Consider the following 21,670-nt stretch of genomic DNA (forward strand, 5'->3'; position numbering starts at 1 on the left):
GGGTGGTCACCCCTTCCTGCTAATGTTAGCTCCTGGAGGGCCTCGCTATGCCTCATTGGTTCCTTTACCTCTGTCTACACTTCTGTGAATAGTCACTTTTCGGTTAAATTCTTTCAAGTGGAAATCTATTTCTTGCTGGACTCCTAACTAATATTTCCCTATTTATTCCTGTATGTCCCTACCTTTAGTTTTTCTAGTTATATAGAATAAATTATCTTAATTTTCCACTAAAAGAAAGAAAAGCATGAAATACTGATCTGAGTTTCCCTTACAGAATGTAGAAATTCAGGGACAGTAAGAAAATGTGAATATGAGAAAAGAATTGTATTAGTCAGGGTTGTCTAGAGAAACAGAACTAATAGGAAAGACAGAGAGGGGGGTGGAGAGAGAGAGAGAGAGAGAGAGAGAGAGAGAGAGAGAGAGAGACTATAAGGAAATGGCTTACATGATACATGATTACGGAAGCTGGTGAGTCCAAAAACTGCATTGTGAGCAAACTAGAGACCCAATAGATGAAGCATATGAAGTCTGAAGGCAATCAGTGGGAGAATTCCCTCTTGGTTGGAGAGATCAGTCTTTTTGTTCTTCTCAGACCTTCCACTGATTGGACGAGGCCCACCCACCATGTGGAGGACAATCTGCTGTACCCAGAGTTCACCGATTTAAAAGTTAATCTCATCCAAACACACCCTCCAAGTAGACACATAAAATCAACCATCACAGGAACCTAGATAATTGAAAAATTATAAAAGGATCCTCAATAACCAGGAAGTAATTGGACCAATTAAAAACTATTTTTAGTGTTATTACTATATATAGCAGCTTAAATTTAGTTAGCAGTTTCTTCTGCCTTTGAACACATGTGGGATGTGTTTGTTTTTTTTTTTATCATTTCATTTACTCAAACATGTGGAAACGAAGTGTTTTCTCATTCTCTCGAGTGCATCGAGGCACAAATATAAACACACACCAAAAAAACATTTAATACTTATTATTGGTGCCACTCAAACAGTTCAAGACCAGTGCTTCTTGAGAGTCATAAGGCCCTCATCCTGGAGTTAAATGTCATTGTCCTTTACACACACTAGCCTGCTCTCGGGTGCGACACGCGGGAGTCCGTGCCCAGCACACTTCATTTCTGAGGCTTAGACAAGTGAAATGTGTTTGTTCTCTTGAGCTCACAAAACATCTGGACAAACCTATATTTTATTCTCTAAGTTCATCGTTGAACTAAGACCCGACGCTTTGAATCTTTATAATTAGAGTGGGCAACACTGTGGTTTCAATCTTCTGAATCAAATTTTCTTTTATTTCATCGGCACAAAATGACAATTCCCACAAAATCTGGGTAGATAAAGAAGCTACTCACTCACGCAGAAAAACTTTTATGAGACTCCAGGGTGTGTGTGTGTGTATGGGAGGATGAAAATCTTCATTTAAAAGAGACGAAATTGCTCAATTTTAAAAGAAGAACGTAAATAGGAATAGAAATTTCTTCTCTAACGCTTTTTTCACAGTGTTAGTTCTCGCTCGGACAAATGAAATGATGGCTTCTTTTTTTTAAGTAGGAATTCACAATGCAGCTCAATTCCTTGTGTCATTTTCTAGACCTACTACTGTTCCAATGAGTTGCAAAGCATCCCTCTCATTGATATGAAACTTAACGTTGTCATACTATTTTTTTATCAAAGAAAAAATGTTAATTTTGTGTCCTGCCAGCTTTTTTTATTCCAGAGCCCACAGAACAGTAGGCAGGAAAATTAAATAGTTACTCCATGAGATTCTATTGCCAGAATGAGTGTTTAATGGTGTAGCACATGAAGCGTCATGATGTCCCCTTTCTCTCCAGTTCAGAATCTGTGAAAACACAAATAGATAACAGACAGTAAAGGGACTGAGATATAGGCCCCATTGCATCAATAAGGCCACTGTTCAAGTCTTTCTCCCTTGTGCTGCACACCAAGGGAAGAGTCGTGCCTGAGTTCAACCACAACGACAACAACAAAAGTCCAGGGACAGCTCCTCCTCAGGGCAGAGGGTCGCTTGCCTTCTATTTTCATATTGAAAAGACGATGCATCAAACAAAGCAGCTTCTGTAGAAAATAGTATGGCGGTGCTTCAAAAAATTCAAAATAGAATCACCGTGAAATCTCGCGATTCCAATTCTGTGTGTACAATTCCCAAAACTTGAAATCGGGGTCTTGAAGAGATATTTGTACATCCATGTTCACAGAAGCATTTTTCACAGTAGACTAAAGGTAGAAACAACCTAAGTGTCCATCAATGGATGATAAGTGGGTAAAAAAAATACATGGTCTATCCATACTATGGAATATTATTCAGCCTTGAAAAGGAAAGAAATTCCGACACACGCTACAACATGGATAAACCTTGAAATATCATGCTAAGTGAAATAAGCCAGACACAAAAGGACAAATATTGTATGATTGCATTTGCATGAGGTACCTAGAATAGTTGATTTAGAAAGACAGGTGGGTGCCAAGGGTTGGGAGGAAGGGGGAGAGTTATTGTTTAATGAGTACAGAATTTCAGTTTGGGAAGATGAAAAAGTATTGGAAATAGTAGTGATGGTTACACAACATTGTGATTGTACTTAATGTAACTGAACTGTACACTTAAAAAATAATAAAAACAGTTACTTATTGTTTTACTACAATAAAAAAAAATATATGTGTGTGTGTGTGTGTGTGTGTGTGTGTGTGTGTGTGTGGTTATATATATATATATATATATATATATATATATATATATATATATATATATGTTCGAAGGCGACCTCTATTCCTGCACATATGGAAAACCGTAGAGGCTTTACTTCAAAAAAATATTTTTAAATTATAAATTGGGCTCTGTAAGGTCACCCATTGAGGGGCCCCATGTCATGACCATACTTAAGTTATTTGTAAACTGTGTATAGTTTTCATTCTTTTCAATAGTACGATTTTAATCATCCTCGACTAATTCCACTGTGGTCCTCAATAAATCGCAGGTAATGACCCTCCTAGTCTTGTCAGGGGAAGAGATGCGGACCAGGTCAACTCTCATGGCTGTTTCAGGCAAGGACACACGCTTGACAGTCCAGAGTTGCATTCTTTAGAGAAAAGTGTCCTAGACACAATTACTTTGTCTGTGAATACCGTGCATTTCAACGGTAAGTAGCAAAGAAAGGAAACCGCTAGAGATTAACACTGGAAAAAAAAAAAAAAGACTCAAAACAAAACTACCTCGTATAGTTCAATTTCGTAAGCAGTTTAAGGATATTGGCAAGATTTAGAAAGAACATTCTTGTGCTGGGTTCACTGACACCAAGGACAATGTGAATATATGCATGGCTAAACAGATGCGAGGGAGAGATTAGGTTGTTTCATTTCTCCGTGGCCTGTTTCTGCAACTCTGCAAGCACCAGGATCCAAGAAATAATGACCCCTCTGCTCCAAACACTATCTTAATGAGCTGTATAGCAAATTTGAGAACCAAATCTTTCCGTTGTGTTCAATTCAGCTTCCCGTTTACAGCCACACTCTGTCGTTCCCTAAAACAAACTTTCCTGCTAGATGCAGTCATTATCTTTAACACAGGAAGCAGCTGATGGTTAGTTATGGTCTAGAATCCTCTATTAATAACGTAATACGATGAAAAATACTTTCTAGTAGGTAAGGAAGAAAATTCACCAAACAGAACAAAATGCCTGTCTGAGCTTATCGATAGTTTATCATGTAATTCAATAATTCATTGACGGATACAATTCTGAGATTTTATTTTCTAGTTGTGTCTATATTTTTACTTTTTCATATCTCGATATCTTTTAGACTTAATTAAATCTCTTTGTCATCCTTATCATTTGACTACATCTTAGATGAGCCACTGAATCAACTTCATGCATATTTTGATCTGATTTAAAACCAATAGTCACCCAATGAATTACACAAAGTAGACAGTGACCCAAGTCAGTCAGTAAACTAACCCTGCTGAGTTCACTTATTTGGTTTAGACATATCCGAAGATTACTCAAACAGCTTAGCCATGTCATTTAATTTGCTGATATTAAAACTAGAAAATCATTCTCGGTAAGCTGAAGTCAGAGTTCGCTTGTTTAGTTTTTCTCATTTCCCTTCTAAATCATTCCTCCCCCACCCAGTCTGAGGACTGAATCCACTTATACGATGAACGTCTAGATCATCGTAGTTTTGGGCCCCCACCATGAATTCTCTGTAGAGTGTGGGTGTCATCCTGTTGGCGCTGAGTTCCTGAAATAATTATTACCTACAAACAGAATCTGTTACTGGAACTCATATCAGTGATTTAAAATCCCATTAGCGAAACTACCCCTTAACATCGTGTTCTGGTTTGCTATGCTCTCTTAGGCTTTTTAATTTGTCACTGGGTCAAGAATCCTGTTTAGAGTAATCCTGTTTGGGCTTTAAAATGTAGAATTTCAAAATGACCTAACACACCTAACTATTTTATATCAGTAGACATGTATTGAGCATTTGGGGCACCAGGCACCACACCAGGCTCTGGGGGTTTACGGGGGACGGAAAGTACAGTTGGCCCTGCCCTTGGGGACTTATAGACCCAGAGGAGAGACGCTGCCCTCACGGGGAGCAAAAGACATGGTTAGGGACCGAGTCTCTGGAAGATAATACACAGGGTCCTTTCTTTATTAAATATTTTTTTCAAAATGTAGAAGGTACATAATTTCTTTGATCCATGATCCTGTATGATTAAAATATCTAAATGGATGCTGAGGAAATGACAACTGAACTCTTCAAGCTGTATTTTTTCACAAGAATCAATAACCCTTCATTCCTTTCATTTTAAATACCCCAGTCGGTCATGCTAACTTCCATGCTTCTCGTTGAAAAATCAGCATTTCTGATTCCTGATTCAGAATATCAAAATCTCCTCCGAATAAGAGTTATATGAAGGTGTATATAGCAATATATGTGTATGCATCCAGATATTTTAAGCTCTAATAGGAACACCATACCCCCCCTTCAGGTTGGCCCAGCTCAACTCCCCTTACCCTAACTCACACAGGCCAGTCGATTGATGCTTTTAGGGTCATCCTGGGCAGTCTCGGCCCCTGATGGCTCCTCTGTATCACCCCGAATAAATCTGGTAGAGTAAAGCGTTGCTAGGATGTATTGGCAGGTTCTACAGAATGAATATGAGAGAAACGTAGAGATGAAAAGAAGGGGGAGGGGGAAGGAAGAAGGGCAGAAGGAGAAAAGAGAGGAGGGAGGGAGACAGGTGGGAGGAAGAAGGTCAGAAGGAAGAAGGAAGGAAGGAAGGAAGGAAGGAAGGAAGGAAGGAAGGAAGGGAGTCACAAAGTAGCTGAAGCCAAAGAGAGAAACCCAAGCAAAGGTAAGTAGACTAGAATGTCAAAAAGTGTGACTGCCGAAGAGAGGCGGATCTCTGCTGCCAGAAGGTGGTAAAAGCCTCACCTTCCCCACCCTCTCATCCTTCCAACATTCACTGTTCGTCTTTTCCCAGCAATGGTTTCCCCCGGGCATGGAGTCAGTCGTTCCTCAGACCTCTAGTAAACACTTTCTAGGCTGCAAGTGCTGGACACTTTATCTGCATGAACCCACTTGACCCCACACCAGCCCCTTGGGGTAGGCAAGGATCATATAGCCCCACAGCCCACGCAGAGGAAATACTCAACAAGTATTTGCTCAACCAGTAGTTTCAATAAAATATCGAGCCCGACGTGAGGGAGCACACCGAGGACTCGATGTTAGCAGATTCTAGAAAGGATCGGTACTTCCTGAGGGCACCAGAGCTTCCCCCACCCCTCCCACTGTCTAACACAGATGGCAGCGGCCACTGTTTGGTGAGTGACCGAACAAATGTATGAATAAATTAAGACAAAATAAAAACAGCTACCTAGAGGCAAATCAGATTCTGTTTCAAAACTTTGTTTAGGCATTTATAATCACAAAATTCTTTCCTTAAGGCAGGCTGCTATTCTAATGATATTGCCATTGCTGAACCTGAAAAAAAAAAAAATATTACAGCTCTTTCTCTTTAAAAACAGACTCGAATTTACTCTGTTAAACAGAACCAGCTTTCGATAGATTTTTCTCTTCTCCTCCCTGCTGCTATATATCCTGTGTCAACAAGCGGCAGATGAAAAGAGAGAAAGTTATGTTTAAAGTGTATTCTTTGCATGAAAGGAAAAGAAGCAAAGAAGTCTGAACGTTTTTTCCTCTCGTGTTTTGGGGACAGTTGATGGAATTTTTCTTTTTTTTTTTTTTGCATTCACCAAGTTCTTTACCAATTATACTGCAAAGAAATATCATTATCTGATGCCGCGGATTGTGACAATTCAGAGTTAAGTAGCCGCTTAACATACTGAAGAGTACAACAGGAAGGACGAGCATTAACGGATGAGCTCATCCAGCTTATTATAGACACCAGGCTTGCAAGTTGCCAATCTATAGCGACAGCAGAAGCGACCGTCAGCTAAGGCGGTGGGGTGTGAGAGAGCCAAGGAGAACTTGTGGGCAGACTCAAGTTTCCTCTTCTTTGTAGCTGGCTCAGTTTAGCATGGACTTGGCCTTCTCCCCAAACGTCCTCTGAGGTCATCAGACCCTGTTAATTTTCTTCCAATGTCACATTAATGAATCAGAGGCCAGCAAAAAGTCAGTTTTCCAAAACTCATTATGAAACTGCTCGCTGCCAATGGTAACGGGCCAGGTCCTTGCTCTCCGCTCACTTGGCTCCTGGCATTTGGAAGCAGGGAAATGTGCTCACCGGAGTGGAATTTTTGATTTCCATACATGGTTAAATTGTGGGGAGGGAGTGGGAATCCATTCTATGACTGGCCTATATTTTTCAAAATATGTCTAATGTATTTCCCAGACTCTTTTGCCCTTTACTGTTTGATGCTCTTTAATTTGTTGGCTGATTTCTGTCGACTGCTAGCACATTCTAGAGATGCTGATCTCTTCTCTGGCTCTGAATAGACGTGGTTGGTAAGACAGACTATCTAGAGGGAAGGGAGCCAACATTTCTGAACACCGACGATAAACTAGATTCGAGACCGGATGTTCTTCACGCACAAACCATGAGGCAGGTATCAGTGCCCCACAGTAAGGGGAGAAAGGCCTAAGACTCCAAGAGATTAAGCCAGAGTTACCTGATGGATCTGAATCACCTGATATTTTGTAAAATGCAGATGCCTGGGCCCCACCACAAAACTATTTAATCAGAAGATCTGAGAAAGGACCTTGGAATCTGAATTTTAACAAATTCAGGTGATTCTCACATACGGAGGTTTTGCTGGGTGAGTAATTTGCCCAAGCTCATCCTGCTGGGAGGGAACACAGACAGGGTTTCTGCTTAGGTCTCTGGACCGCAAAGTCTCTATCTTTGCTGTTTCTGAGCTGCCTTCCAGCTCTAACATTCTAACATTTTATTAATATGACCAATTTCAGATACAGTGATAATAATGCCAGTTAGCTTTTTATTGAGTGCTTACTCTATGCCAGGCCTAACTTTAACACTTAACACAAATTACCTCAGTAATTTTCACAACAGTCTGTGAAGGCCAGTATTATAGTTATTACTATTATCCCATTTTACACGTGAGGGAACTGAGGCTTGGAGAAATTATTTTAAACCATATCTGCCTGTAGCAAAAGTAGTACTATGAATTGATTTGAGCAGGCTTCTTGATTTAGTCAAAACAAGGTGATTTCTATGCAAATGCAGCTTGAGCACAAACCAGCCTTAACCTCTCTCCCAAAGAGCCAGCCACTTTTTAGCCATCCTGTTTGAAAGTTCTGGAGACTTCATTGGGCTTACTGGAAAGCCTTTACCTTGAACCATTATGTCGCGCTGCTACAGACCTGGGACAACCTTCTAGCATAATTCAGTTTAATGCATTTCATTTCGATTGTCTTCCACCAAATGTTTCTGCAACACCTGGCATGTAATAGGCATGTGTTGAGCCCTGTAGAAAATGAGAAGGTGAATTGTACAGAACATTGTGCTCCTAAACCTCACTACCTAATGAGAGAGGGAGAGAGAGACAATAGGTACTGTAAACAAGATTACAAACACAGTAAGAGGAGAAAGAGGGACTGGCTAATTTCAATGAGGGGAAGAGGAGCTCCCCTTTCTAATCACTGTTCCCGGCCCTGCGTCTCTCTCTCACCATCATCCTCCCTTGCCCAAGCTACCTGGGAGGATGGATCGATGACCAGTTCTAATAAAAGGCAAGTGATAGCGCCAAACAGAGCGGAAAGGGGGTCAAACACTGAGGACGGCACCGAGAAGGAGCAAAGTCGACAAGCGGTGCCATGGAGCACTTCCAGCCCTGGAGGACAGTCTGATCCCTCTCCGGAGGATGCTGACTCCCACTTGAGAAAAACTGTGAGGCCATTTCTCCATTTTCATCAAGAAACATCATTATTACCTATACTTAAAATTTAAATTATTGCCCATGCATCAAAATATGCCCAAAAGTCTACTTTATGTTTAAAACATGCAGACAAATGCCATATGCTTAAATTGTAAAACTGTGATGCATCACTTTGAGCACCAGTAGATATTACCCAAAGTTTGTTATTGGAGAAATAACTTCTAAATGTTCCTACATGAGCCATTCTTCTACAATGAAAGAAAAAATACCGGTGAATTAAAAATGCTGCTTTCGTCATTCCTAGCGCACTGTGAACAGGCCATCTGGTAAACTATAGTTTTTCATTGTCGGCATTTCTTAAGACCTTTGCTTTACCTTCCTTCCATGGTTCCTTTCTTTCTGTTGTTTCTTCCCCGTCGGGCTCCTGGCAGGGAATACCACCCAGACATATGGGCAGAGCACCCACAATCCTCTACAAGAATATACTGATTCCTATGTCCCCTGCTGTCTCAAAGCTGTTACCTTAAATACTTCTTTGTTGTTACTTATGCTGGTTGAAGACTGAGCACTATTAGTTAATATTCTCCAAGCGTTAAAAAATAATGACGATAAAGTATACAGATGTCTAACCAGTGTAGTATATACTTGACACTAATAATAAAATAAAATAAAATACTAAAAAAATACATTTAAATAAAGTAATGAAGAGATTACTTCTAATTTCCAGCCCAGCATGTAAGGAGCTTGAAAGTCATCACATTATCTTAACAAGTAACAAGCTGAACAAACTAAAAAACTGTCATAAAATTGAGGTCATGAGACAAAGTATTGTCCCCAGATTGGAAAGAGACAGGTAGATACAGAGAATCGTAACTCACTGGAAGCAGAAACCCACTCGTGGAGTTCTCTCTGAGAACCAGTACCAGAGTAGGAAAGCTGGAACTGTAATTGACAGTTGCTAGAGGCTCAGAGTGGACAAGCCCGAGAGATATAAACTCAGGGGTGGGGGGGCATTTTTAGAGGGCCGTATCCACATTTTTGTGAGTTTTAACTCCAGGAGCTCTCCAGATCCTCACTGTGAATGTCGGAGAAAAGCGCCCTGGAGCTTCCAGGAGTGGAGGGGGCTGAGTAACCACTTTGAAATCACCAGAGCATTCTGTTCTTAACAAGGCCTGCCCACAGGAGAAACTATTTTACCTGAGCCTAATCTACTGGAGTTTTATCAAAGCCTAACTGACTTTCAGGAAAGAAAACACCCAACTCCAGCCCCCTTTAGTCATCCTGTGCCACCTAAAGTCGTATGTGTTAGGGAGGCAGGGGTGGAAGGATTGAAAAGCACTTCTGAAGTTCACAGTCCAGAGGCATAGGCTCACTAAAAGACAAACATAATTATAGACTATAGAATGCTTCTCCAACCCCCACACCTTACCACCACATTACTAAAGGCCTATTTACAGAAGTTCCTTTTATCCAGCACATCATGTCTGGCTTTCAACAAAAAATTACAAGGCATACTAAAAAGCCTGACAAGAATTTAAAGGAACAGGGCAAGCATCATAACCAGACTCAGATATGGCACAAATGTTGGAATTATCAGACCAGGAATTTAAAACAACTATGATTAATATGCTAAAGACTCTAATGGAAAATGGAGACAACATGCAAAAACAGATGGGTAATGTAAGCAAAGAGATGGAAATTCTAGGAAAGAATAAAAAAGAAATGCTGGAGATCAAAAACACTGTAACAGAAACGAAGAATACTTTTGATGAGCTCAATAGTAAACTGGAAATGACTGAAGAAAGATTCTCTGAGCTTGAAGATATGTCAGTAAAAACTTCCAAAACTGAAGCAAAGAGAACAAAGACTAAAAATGAAGGCACAGAATATCCAAGAACTGTGGGACAATGACAAAAGGTATAACATACCCATAATGGTAATACTAGAAGTAAAAGAAAGAGAGAATGGAACAGAAAGAATATTTAAAGTAATGATGGTTGAGAATTTTTACAAATTAATATCAGACACCAAACCACAGATCCAGGAAGCTCAGACAATAATACTAAGCAGTATAAATGTCCACAAACTACACCTAGGCATACCATATTTATACTGTAAAAAATCAAAGATGAAGAAAATGTCTTTCAAGAGCCATGGGATAAAAACACCTTCCCCATACAGAGCAAAGATAAGAATTACATCTGACTTCTCCCCAGAAACCATTCAAGAAAGAAGAGAATGGAGTGAATGAAATATTTGAAATATTGAAGGGAATAGAATTCTGCATCATGTGAAATTATCTTTTAAAGAAGAAGAAGAAATAAAGACTTTTTTCAGAAAAACAAAACATTGAAGAGATTGTCACCAGTAGACTTGCCTTATAAGAGATACTCAAAGTTCTTTAGAGAGAAGTAAAATTATATAGGTCAGATGCTCAGATCTACATAAAGAAAGAATGAACAATAGAGAAGAAACAAGTGGAAAATAAATAAAAACTTATTTTTCTTACTCTTAATCTAAAAAATAATTGTATGTTCAGAGTAATAATAGTAACAATGTATTTGATGATTATAACATATATAAGTAAAATAAATGGCAGCAATGATACAAAAGACTAGAGGGAGAAATTAGGACTATTTTGTTATTATAAGGTACTTGCACTACCTGTGAAGCAGTAGAGTGTTATTTGAAAGTAGATTCGGATTAGTTGTAAATGTACGTTGCAAACTCTAGAGAACCATTTTAAAAGCACAAAAAGAACTATAATTAATATGCAACGAAAGGAGAGGAAATGGAATCATCTAAAATACTCAATTAAAAACACAAAAGGCATAAAAGGGGTGGAAAACAAAGGTAAGAACAAAGAACAAGGGCAACAAATAGAAAACAATAACAAGTATGGGCGATATTAATCCAATAATATTTAAACATCAGTGGTCTAAATACACCAATTAAAACACAGAGGTTGTCGGAGTGCATCAATAAACAAGACTCAATCATAACTTGTCTAAAAGAAGTCCATTTTAAATATGAAAACACATATACATTAAAAATAAATGATGGAAGAATATAGCATATAAAGCTGGCGTAGCTATAGTAATTACAGACAGAGCAGACTTCACAACCAGGAAGGTTATCAGCATCAAATAGCAGCATTACATGTGATAAAAGGGTCAATACTTCAGGAAAACATCATCTTTAATGTGTATGCATCTAACAGTGTCAAACGACATAAGGCAAAAACTGATAGAATTACAAGAAAAAAAAACATAAGGGAATCCATTATAGTTGGAGACTTCAAAACCTCTCTCAGAAACACAGACCCAGCAGGCAAAAAATCAGTAAGGACATAGTTGAACTCAACAGCACCATCAATCAGTTGGATATAATTGACATATATAGACTACTTCATTCATCAACAACAGAATAGACATTCTTCTCAAGTTCACATGGAGCATTCACCAAGACAGATTACATTCTGGACCATAAAACGCACCTTAACAAATTTAAAAGAATAGAAATTATACAATACCTGCTTTCAGACCACAATAGAATTAAACTGGAAGTTAAAAATGGAAAATTTTAAAATACCTGAAGAAGACAAGTTATAGACTGAGAGAAAATATTTGTAAAAGATACATCTGATGAAAGACTTGTCTCCAAAATATGTGAAGAACTCTTAAAATTCAACAATAAGAAAACAAACAGCCTGATTTAAAAATGGACAAAAGAACTGAAAGACACCTTACCAAAAAAAAATGGTAATAAGCATATTAAAAGATGCTCCACATTATGTGTCATTAGGGAACTATACACCTATTAAAATGACAAAAATCCAAAACACTGACAACACCAAATGCTGGTGAGGATGTAGAGCAACAGGAACTCTCACACACTGCTGATCAGAATGTCAAATGGTACTTTGCTGGTAAGAATGCAAAATGTCACTTTTGAAGACAGTTTGGCAGTTTCTTACAAAACTGAATCATACTCTTAGCATATGATGGAACAATCATGCTCCTTGGTATTTACCCAAGTTAGTTAAAAACATATGGCCACACAAAAACCTGCACAAGAAATCAACATGTGATCCAGCAATTCCCCTTCTTGGTATATACCCAACAGAACTGAAGAGATATATACATCCGTGTTTATAACAGCATTATTCACAATAGCTAAAATATGGAAACAACCCAAGCATCCATTGAAGGATGAATGGATAAACAAAATGTGGTATATACATGCAATGGAATATTATTCAGTCTCAAAAAGGAAGGAAATTCCGACACATGCTACAACATGGAGAAACCTTGAGAACATTATGCTAAGGAAATAAACCAGACACAAAAGGACAAATACTGTATGACTCTACTTATAAGAGGTACATAGAGTAATCAAAATCATAGAGACAAAAAGTGGCCTGGGGGAGTGGGGTGGGAATTTACCATTTAATGAGTATAGAGTTTCGGTTTTGCCAGATGAAAAGAGTTTTGAAGATGAATTGTGATAATGTTTGCACATTATGTACTTAACACCACTGAACCGCACATATAAAAATGGTTAAGATGGTCAATTTTATGGTAAGTGTATTTTGCCACAATCAAAAAACAAGCAAATGAATAAATAAAACCCACACATCGGTAACAGCTTCGTTCATAATTGCCATAACTTGGAAGCACCCGAGATCTCCTTCAGTAAATAGATGGATAAACAAACTGGTCCATCCGGACGATGCAATGTGATTCAGCGCTAAAAAGAAATGAGCATTAAGCCATAAAAAAGACAGAGAGCAACCTTACATGCATATTACTAAGTGAAAAAGCCAGTCTGCAAAGGCTATTTGCTTTGCGATTCCAACTACATGACACTCTGGAAAAAGCAAAATAAGGGAGACAGTAAAAAGATCAGTGGTCGATAAGGGTAAGGGAACAGGTAGGGGTGAATAGGTGAAGAATAGAGGACTTTGGGGGCAATGTAACTATTCTATATGACACTATAATGGTGGATACATGTCATTATACATTTGTCAAACCCATAGAATGTACAGCACCAGGAGTGGACTCTAATTAAATTACGAACTTTGGGTGATAATGATGTGTCAAGATAGCTTCACTAGTTGCAACAAATGCACCACTCTGGTGGGGATGTTGATGATGGGGGGTTGTGCTTTCATGGGGGCAGGGGGCACACAGGAACTCTGTACTTTGTTCTTAATTTTTCTTTGAACCTGAAACTCCTCTAAAAATAAAGTCTATTAAAAATAAGGTATAAGAAATATAGCAAATCCTCTATTTGTAACCAGAACGTTATGAAATATTTTGTCTTGATTCTTTGGGGCCTCTTTACAGCAATTCACATCTGCCGCCCATTCCTTCTCGAACCTCTCTGCACCTGGGCTTTTTGTAACACACCATCCTGATTCTCTGCCTCACCCTCTTACTGCACCTTCTTTGTCTTATTCATGGATCCCCCTTCTTTCTTTTGTAGACCTTCTGTAGGCATACCCTTCAAATATTCTCCTTAGTCTTCTTTCTCTGCAAACTTTCTCCCTCAGGGAGCATATTCACTCTGTTTTCCAGTTACAATAACCTGTGTGCAGATGTCACCATTCAGCTCTGAACAATCACCAGAACCTACCACCAAATACCTGCCGGAAATTCCTCTAGGAATACCTCCTGTCACCTCAAACTCATCACATCTCAAGTTCATTACCTTCTTTTCAAAACTATCATCTATTGCTGCCAAGAACATCGTTCCCTCTGTTTCCCAGGCTTGGAGCCACCTTTGATGACTCCTTCCGTCTCGATCGCCACATCCAATTAGCCAACATGTTCTGTGGATTCTTCCAGTTGTTTCTTAATTTTCAACCCCACTGTCACCACTAGAAGATAGCCCACCCCCTCTTTGCCTTCAATCTGATAGTTTTGCAGTCATCTCCCAATTTATGTCCCTGACCTAAGTCTCTCCTCCTTTCAATTATGCCTTAATCTACAAACAAATCTGTTTTTTCAAAGTATCTTTCTGTGTAGACTCCCTGTGTCTGGAAGCCTGCATACTTGGATTCCTGCAAGAACCCATCACTTAGACCTTGCATCTGGCATTTACCACATACTGCTTTATATTTTACAATTATCTCCTTACCTGGGTCTTCACTCCCTTAACTAGATTTCAGTGGCAGAACAAGCATTTATGGATTATTTGAAAATGCCAGCAAATACAGTAAGGCGCCCCACAACATCCTAGGCACTGACAACTTTCTTTTGCTCCCAAGTAACTGTAAATAACCGCTCCAAAAGTGCTATTGACAAGTGTTGATGAGGATGATGGGGGCAGAGGAGGCCATCGGCCATATCGGTTATTATCTGTTGTTCTTTCCTGCTCATCCATTTCTTTATTTCTTATAATGGCTCTACTTAGATTTCTTAACCTATTTTTCTCTCCACGCAAGTTTATCCAATACCAGCATTTCTAACAAGTACCTGTCTTACAGTCTCCAATTTCCGTTTTTTTCCAAACCAAAAAAGATTTCCAATTTCCAAACCAAAAAAGATGCTCGACACGATTTCAATCCTATCGATTGACCACAATGCTATAAAACGATAAATTAATTACACAAAGAAAACTGAAAAATTCATAAATATGTAGAAATTAAATAACATGCTACTGAAAAACCAATGAGTCAAAGAAGAAATCAAAATAAAAAACAAAAAATACCTTGAGAAAAATGAAAATGGAAATGTAATATACCTAAAGTGTACGGGAGGAGGCAAAAGCAGCTCTAAGATGGAAACTCATAGTAATAAATGCCTACCTCAAGAAACAAGAAAAGTCTCAAATAAACAACCTAACTTTACACTTCAGAGAACTAGAAAAAGATGAACAAATAAAACCCAAAGTCAGTCGAAGGAAGGCGATAGCAAAGATTAGAACAGAAATAAGTGAAATAGAGACTAAAAAGACAATAGAAAAGATCAATGAAAATAGAGCTGTTACTTTTAAAGATAAGCAAAATTGACAAAACTTTAGAGTCACTGAGAGAAAAGGACTCAAACAAATAAAATCAGAAATGAAGGAGATGTTACAGCTGAAACCTCAGAAATCTAAAGGATCATAAGAGACTATTATGGCCAATTATACTCCAACGAATTGAAAAATCTATAAGAAATGGATACATTCTTAGGAACATACAAGCTACTAAGATTCAATCACAATGAAATAGAAATCTAAGCAGACTGATTACTAGCATGAAAATTTAATCAGTAATCAAAAACCTACCAACAAGCAAAAGTCCAGGACCAAATGGCTTCACTGGCGGATTCTATCAAGGATTCAGAGAAGAATTAATACCAAAACTGCTCAACCTTTTTCAAAAACAATAAAAGTGGGGGGAACTCTTTCAAACACATTTACAAGGCCAACGTCATCCTGAAACCAAAACCAGGAAAAGATGTCACAAAAAAGAAAATTACAGGCCAATATCCCTGATGAACACAGTTGCAAAAATCCACAACAAAATATTAGCGAATCCAATTCAACAATACATTAAAAGGATCATACATCAAGACCAAGTGGGATTTTATTCCAGGTATGTAAGGATGGTTCGACATCTGCAAGTCAGTCAATGTGATAGACCATATTAACAAAATAAAGGTTAAAAATTCTATGATCATCTCAATAGATGTAGAAAAAGCATTTGACAAAATGTAACATTCATTAATAATAAAAACTTTCAGCAAAGCGAGTATAGAGGGAACGTACCTCAATATAATGAAGCTCACAGCTAACATCACAATGGTAAAAAAGCTGAAAGCTTTTCCTCTAAAATCAGGAACAAGACAAGGATGCCAATTTTATTTAACATAGTGTTGGAAGTCCCAGCCAGAGCAATTAGGCAAGAAAAAAAAATCATCCAAACTGGAAAGAAAGACATAAAACTGTCACTACTTATGATTGACATGATATTATATGTAGAAAACCCTAAAGACTACATTAAAAAAAAAAAAACTATTAGAACTAATAAATGAATTCGGCAAAGATGCAGAATACAAAATCAACGTGCAAATTCTGTTGCATTTCTTTACACTAATAATAAGCTATCAAAAGAAATTTTTAAAAAATCCCATTTAAAATTGTCTCAGAAAAAATAAAATACCTAGGATAAATTTAATCAAAGACTTGTATATTGAAAAATATAAGACATTAACAAAAAGAAATTAAAGAAGACACAAATAACTAGAAAGATATTATGTGCTCATGGACTGGAAGAACTAATATTGTTAAAATATCCATACTACCCAAAGCGATATACAAATTTAATGTGATGCCTATTAAAACTCCAATAGTACTTTTCACAAAAATAGAACAACTGTACAATTTGTATAGAACCACAAAAGGCCTCAAATAGCCAAAGCAATATTGAGAAACAAGAACAAAGTTGGAGGCATCACACTCTCTGATTTCAAACTATATTACAAAGCTGTAGTAGTTAAAACAGTATAGTAATGGCACATGAACAGACATATGTATTAATGGAAGAGCATAGAGATCCCCCAAAAAAACCCAGGCCCATATGGTCAATTAATTTATGACAAAGGAGCCAAGAATACACAATGGAGAAAGTAGGGTCTCTTCAATAAATGGTGTTGGGAAAACTGAACAGCTGCAGGCAAAAGAATGAAACTAGACCATTCACAAAAATTAACTCAAAATGGACAAAAATTTGAATATGAAGACCTGAAACCATGAAACTCTTAGAAGAAAATATGGGCAGTGAGCTCCTTGACATAGGTCTTGGCGATGATTTTTTAAATCTGATACTAAAAGCAAAAGCAACAAAAGCTAAAATAAACAAGAGAGACTACATCAAACTCAAAAACTTCTGCACAACAAAGGAAACAATCAACAACATGAAAAGACAACGGAATGGGATAAAATCATTGCAAATCACATATCTAACAAGGGGCTAATATCCCAAATACATAAAGAATTCATACAACTCAATAGCACGAAAACAATCAATTAAAAGATATGCAGAAGATCTGAATAGACATTTTTCCAAAGAAGACATACAGATGGCCAATAGGTACCTGAAAAAAATGCTCAATATCATAAATCATCAGGAAAATGCAAATCAAACCCATAAGATATCACCTCATACCCATTAGAATGGCCATTTCCAAAAAGACGAGAAATAATAGTTGACGAGGATGTGGAGAAAAGGGAACCCTCGTGCATCGTTGGGTATGTCCATTGGAGTAACCACTGTAGTAAATAGTACGGAGTTTCCTCAAAAAAATAAAAATGGAACTTCTCTATGATCCACCATTTCCACTTCTGGTTATTTATCTGAAGAAAATGAAAAGAGTAATCCAAAAATACATATACACCACCCTGTCTACTGCACCATTATTTACAATAGCCAAGATATGGAAACAACCTAAGTGTTCATCAATGGATGATAGATAAAGATATTGTGAGATATATATATATATCATATATATACATACATATATACATATATATATGAGAGAGAGAGAGAGACATATAGACATATAGATATACTATTCAGCCATAAAAAAGAATGAAATCTTGCCATTTGCAACAACATAGATGAAACTTGAGGGCATTATGCTAAGTGAAATAAGTCAGAGAAAGACAAACAAAAAACAAACAAACAAAAACAAACAAACAAACAAAAAACCAAGCCCATAGATACAAAAATACATTGGTGGTTGCCAGAGGCAGGGACCGGGTGAGAGGTGGGAGAAATTAGTGAACTATTTTTTATTTGTTTGTTTTAGTTTGGTTTAAATAAATTAAATTTTAAAAAATTTAATAAATTATTTGTGTATGTGTGTGTCCACATATAGAAAGGTATCCACCACTCATTATACTAAAGAAAAGGCCCTTTTGGATCTTTTTTTTTTTTTTTTTTTTTTGGACAGCTAACTTGGGAATAAGTTAACCCTAGATTTCAAGTCTAAATTCCACTTCAGAGACCTTGTCCTCCACACGGTTGTCTTCCCAGGTCTCCCAGGTGGCTTTCATTTGTGAACCTGTTTCTATGTATTTCTTCATCATCTGACGTGGTGAACACTTCTCCTGCAGCCCAGGTATCCAGCTCCAAGACCGTGAGCCACCCCATCAGAGCCGCCCATCTCTAGCGGGCAACGAAGTCCCTGCTCGAATCTCAAAACACTCTGCCAGGCTTCAGGAAAAGATGTCACAAAAAAGAAAATTACAGGCCAATATCCCTGATGAACACAGTTGCAAAAATCCACAACAAAATATTAGCGAATCCAAGACGGTGAGGCCACGCCTGCTGCAGACACTGACTTCTCCGAGAGCCCGGTCCTCGACACGTCCAGGCCTCCTCCCGGGTCCAGGAGTGTGAGCCACCCCATCAGAGCCACCCATCTCTAGCGGGCAACGAAGTCCCTGCTCGAATCTCAAAACACTCTGCCAGGCTTCAGTAAGTTTGCTAGCGGTACCCAATTTCACACATTTCAATTTTAGGCCTTTGGAAAACAAGAAGTCTCTGGCCCCGCCTCACAGAAGGAAAGGAAGTCCGTCCACACGTGATGCTGCCTGGCCGAGCATCCCAGCAAGCAGCACGTGGCTTGGAGTCTGGGATGGGATCAGCAGCCTCATCTCAACCTTCCTGGCCCCAACCCGAAGCTTCAGCAGTCTCCCAGCCCCGGGCACCCGCGGCGCAATTATTTATCAAAAGCTTTCTAGCCCCCGCACCCCCCACCGCACCCTCCCCCATCCCCGGCCCCGGAGCTGTTTGCCAGCCCGCCCCGCCCCGCAGGGCTCTCCATCAGTCGCTTTCTTTTCTGAGTTCCCTAAATGTGCATCTTTTATACGCGGATGCACGGACAGCATTCGGGATCACCTCGGAAAGGCAATAGCCATTATATGCATAGCGTTAGCTCGCTGTTTCGCGGACCTGCCATGCCATCTTTAAGTACCCTATTCAACCCTGCCCTTGACCTGCGAACTCGTGGGCCTCCTCTTCAGAGCTGCATCAGGTGGCTCAGCTTCTCCCAGCAGTATTCTTTCTCGCTTTCTGATGGGTTATGTCTGAGCCTGGATGGGGCAGGGAGAGGAAGTGGGCAGTGAAGAAGCTGCCGGGGCCCCTGCCCCACCTTCCAGCCTGTTTTAGGTTCCCTGGTAGCCCCTGGTCTGACCTTCTCAGTGCCCTTTTGGCTGTGGGGGCTTTGAAAGTGCCACCTCCCAAGTCACGGTCACTGTCCCTCCACCTGCTTAATGTACAAATAGACGCACACACACAGATACAGACTTCAGAATGTAATTCCACCGGAGAAATACAATCGCGGGATTGGGAGGACTTCAAGAGGTTATCTGGATCATTCCCCAGCCTTTGTTCGTTCATTCATTCACTCATTCATTCGTTCACTCATTCATTCATTTAGTCACTGAGCAAACAGCACTTGTTCTACGTGGTATTATGCCTGAGGGTTCGAACACGATGAAACGGAGACCCCTACTGTGCAGACACCCGTGGTTTGCTTCTGCAGTTTGTTTGGTTGGTTTGGGGCATGGTGCGTATCCCCCCTTCAGCTGACAATAGGTCCTAGACTTGCTTTTGTTGAGCCACTTGTCCCCCGCTCACGGTGCACAGTTTCAAGGCAGGCTGACAGTGTCCCCACCCCCAGCATACGGGCGGGGGCAGACACACGGCACAGTAGTTCTGACCAATGAGAGACACAGTGATTGGTCTAAGGCAGTGCTTCTCACACATTTCAGTCTCGAGACCCATTTAGACACTTAAAAATTATGGAAGACCGCCAAGAGCTTTTGATTATTAGTTATGCCTATAAATATTTGCCATTTTTGAAATTTAAACTGAAGAAATTTCCAATATTTACGTATTGATCGTGCTGACCCAATAGTGACATGATCAGAGCAGCCCTGGAACAGAAATGGAGGCCGTGTGTGGGACCAGCAGCATGGTCACCTCTCCCCAGCACTGGCCTGGCTTCTAACCCCGCTGAATGAAACCCTGCCAGCAAAACAAACCAGCACCGGGCTCCAAGATGACACCTTCCCTCACAGAGACCAAGCAGCCCCTGGTGGGAAGACGACTCTACGGGACTCTTCCACAGGTATCAGAACTGACGATACCCTCATACGTGTCCGCCTCTCTTGCTCCCAGGGCCTCGGCCAGCACTGCATTCTGAAGGCTCCGGAGCATTTGAAGCACATTCTCACAGGCCCCGTAACACTGCATGCCACGTGACATCGACAGCCCCACAGGACCGGAGAGGTGGCGGCAAGAATATGACTATGGGACCCACTGGTCTCTCTCACATCCTATCACCCGGAAGCTGCCGGCCTGACAGAAAGACAGAATTGTCTGCTCAAGGTGCAGCTGAGGTGCCAATCAAGGTGGTTTAGCCTGCGTAGAGGAGAGCATCTTGTAGGACACAGTACACGCGCTAAACCAGTGACCAGTATAAGGAGCTTTGTCCCCAGCAGGAAAAATACGTAGGTCTAGGAACCAAGGGGTGGGAGCAGGAATCGCCTCACTCATCCCCACGTGGGAAGGTTCTGTTTCTCATCCCTGCGTCTCTGAACTCTGAGAGTTAACCCACTGGTAGACACAGAAAGAGTCCCTTCGAACTTTCTATGTTATCTGCCAGGGGACTTTGGACGCCTTACGCCTCCTCTGTGTGGTAGGGGCAGAGGATTAGGATTTGGAGGACTCTAGAATTTAGAGGCCGCTCAAAGCGATGGCCTCGGATGAGAAAATCCAAGAAAACTGCAGGACTAACCGCTTTTGTCTTCCAACTCCATTGGACGAGTTGATGGTAATGCTTTCTTCTTGGCAGTTGCTCCTTTCTTTACGGCCTAAATCTTCACCGTGTAGAATAATTAATCCTTCTCTGTTCCAACTTACATAAAACGCTTTGCATTCTAAGATAGCGTTTTAGGACAAAATAATCTCTGATCCCTTCATTTTATTTTTCCCCCAGCAAGATCAAAATGTTATTGCAAGAAACATACCTAGAGAAGTTAAAAATTAATTCTGGAAACTACTTCAGAATTCCAGGAATCAGCGAAGCTCAACAGGCCACATGTCTGGTGACCTTGTGTTTTTTCCAGTCACTGCTCTAGTCAACAACCAGCACAGATGGTGAGATTTTCGCAGGGCCGTGCTTTCCAGAATGCTGGCAGGGTCTTAAGATTTCGAACTTGGAAAAGAGCAAGGATTATGTGTCCCCTTAAGAAACAAAACCAAGCATCTTAAGTTGA

At 39.7% G+C, this 21,670-nt stretch overlaps 1 long non-coding RNA gene across 2 annotated transcripts; it reads right to left on the minus strand.

Moving 5' to 3' along the window:
* Positions 1-1,280: 1,280 nt before the first annotated feature.
* On the minus strand, positions 1,281-21,328 carry LOC120610636 (uncharacterized). 2 transcript variants are annotated; one of them, XR_005654970.1, is made up of 4 exons: positions 21,190-21,328; positions 19,385-19,480; positions 18,392-18,493; positions 1,281-1,857 (listed from the first exon to the last, which is right to left on the minus strand). It is a non-coding gene; the product is annotated as an uncharacterized LOC120610636 (long non-coding RNA). The 2 variants fall into 2 exon arrangements; XR_005654969.1 differs by lacking the exon at positions 1,281-1,857 and having other exon boundaries at positions 18,309-18,493.
* Positions 21,329-21,670: the final 342 nt, after the last annotated feature.

This window comes from Pteropus medius, unplaced genomic scaffold (assembly GCF_902729225.1).
Source record: "Pteropus medius unplaced genomic scaffold, Ma_sr-lr_union100, whole genome shotgun sequence".
NCBI classification, from domain to species: Eukaryota; Metazoa; Chordata; class Mammalia; order Chiroptera; family Pteropodidae; genus Pteropus; species Pteropus medius.